The sequence below is a fragment of the Mastomys coucha genome, unplaced genomic scaffold (assembly GCF_008632895.1).
Source record: "Mastomys coucha isolate ucsf_1 unplaced genomic scaffold, UCSF_Mcou_1 pScaffold3, whole genome shotgun sequence".
NCBI lineage: Eukaryota > Metazoa > Chordata > Mammalia > Rodentia > Muridae > Mastomys > Mastomys coucha.
The window spans coordinates 43590476-43591971 of NW_022196909.1; the positions used below are offsets into that span (position 1 = coordinate 43590476).

At 52.4% G+C, this 1496-nt stretch overlaps 1 long non-coding RNA gene across 1 annotated transcript in view; it reads right to left on the bottom strand.

Annotated features, from left to right (window-relative positions):
* LOC116074944 overlaps positions 1 to 1216 on the bottom strand; it is a 2516-nt gene extending 1300 nt beyond the window's left edge. Inside the window, exon 1 of the long non-coding RNA XR_004112359.1 lies at positions 1007 to 1216. This is a non-coding gene — a long non-coding RNA (uncharacterized LOC116074944). The remainder of the gene's footprint in view (positions 1 to 1006) is intronic.
* Between the last annotated feature and the right edge of the window lie 280 nt (positions 1217 to 1496).

A 1496-nucleotide genomic window follows, 5' to 3' on the forward strand; every position in this document is an offset into this window, starting at 1 on the left:
CCCTCCCCTTTCCTGACCCATGCCCCTACCCCCTCTCTCATTCTCCTCCCCCTCTTCCAACATTCTCTCCTTTCTGCCCTTTGTGATGCCCCTAATCTGCCTTCATGACTCTGCTCCCCTGTCTGTCTGCCTGTCTACTTGTCTGTCCACTCACCAGCCTCTACCCTTTCCCAGATCCTCCGTCTGTAACTCGCCTACTTGTGCCAGAGGAGGAAGGGCCCGGCACTGTGGTGACCCAGGGGGCCCTAGCTCAAGTGGAACCAGGAACCTTCACCCAGAGTCCTGCACAGAAGGCAAACATTAGACTGTCTCAATGTACCTCAGGCTATCATCCCCTCCCATCTCAGGTATCTCTCAATCCTACCAGGCTTGCAGTCAGCCACAAAAGAAAGACTGAGCAGGCATTAAAGAACTCCTATGTGCACACAGCCTCACAAGTTCTGTCTACAACACAACAGAAACACTTAAGATAGGGAAGGTTGGGGACCATGAGAGCCTTCGGTCCTGCCATCCCTACCACTAGTCAGCTGGGGCATTTCCTATCGGGGCCTCAACATCCTGTGGCCACTACTCTATACGCCAATGTTGACCTCCCCGTGACCTGAATGTTTTGTGAATGTGCTTGATTCTCATGTCAGCCCTAGTGCCATCTTGGAAGCCTCCTTCTGCCAGTCAGAAAAAGACACTAGAGAATGTCACCCCAGCTTTCATCAGGCCTTTGCGCCACGCAATTTCACCTTGTAAAAGAAGATTTATCTGAGTGCTCTACCTGCACGTACCCCTGTGTGGCCAGAAGAGGGCATCAGATCCCATGATAGATGGTTGTGAGCCACCTTGTGGTTGCTGGGAATTGAACTCATGACCTCTGGAAGAGCAGTCACTGCTCTTTACCACGGAGCCATCTCTCCAGTCCCCTAGAAAACTACCTTTGCAGTGTGAGCATGTTCTCTAAGCACCTAGAGAACATATCACCCTGGGGGTGTTAGAAAAGGAGTTAGTCTCTCACCTGGGCCTTAGGACCATGACACGCTCAAGGTAATTAATGCCTTCTCTCTCTCTCTATTCTGTAAGCCAGAAGCCCAGGTCAAGCTTAGGAGGACGAGGTAGTTCTGGCAGCTCCAGAGAGAGCCCTTTCCTGGCTCTTCAGGGTCCTCTGGTGCTCTCCACAACCCTGGTGTCCTGGCTCATCCCACCTCTCAAGAGTTCCTGCCTCAGTTCTCGCATGACCTCCTCCTCACCTGAGCAGTCCGTCCAAGGATCACACACACTCACATTCACCATGTCACAAATGTCACCATGTCACAAACTCACATTCATGGGCTCAGGTGGACATGAATTTGGGGGGGGGGCGGTAGATCATGTTTCAAAACTTCAGAGAGTGGGGCTTAGAGAGATAACTCAGTGGTTAAGAGCACTGGCTGCTCTTCCAGGGGACCTGGGTTCGAGACCCAGCACCCATGTAGCTCTTCCCAGCCATCTGAAACTCCAGTCCCAGG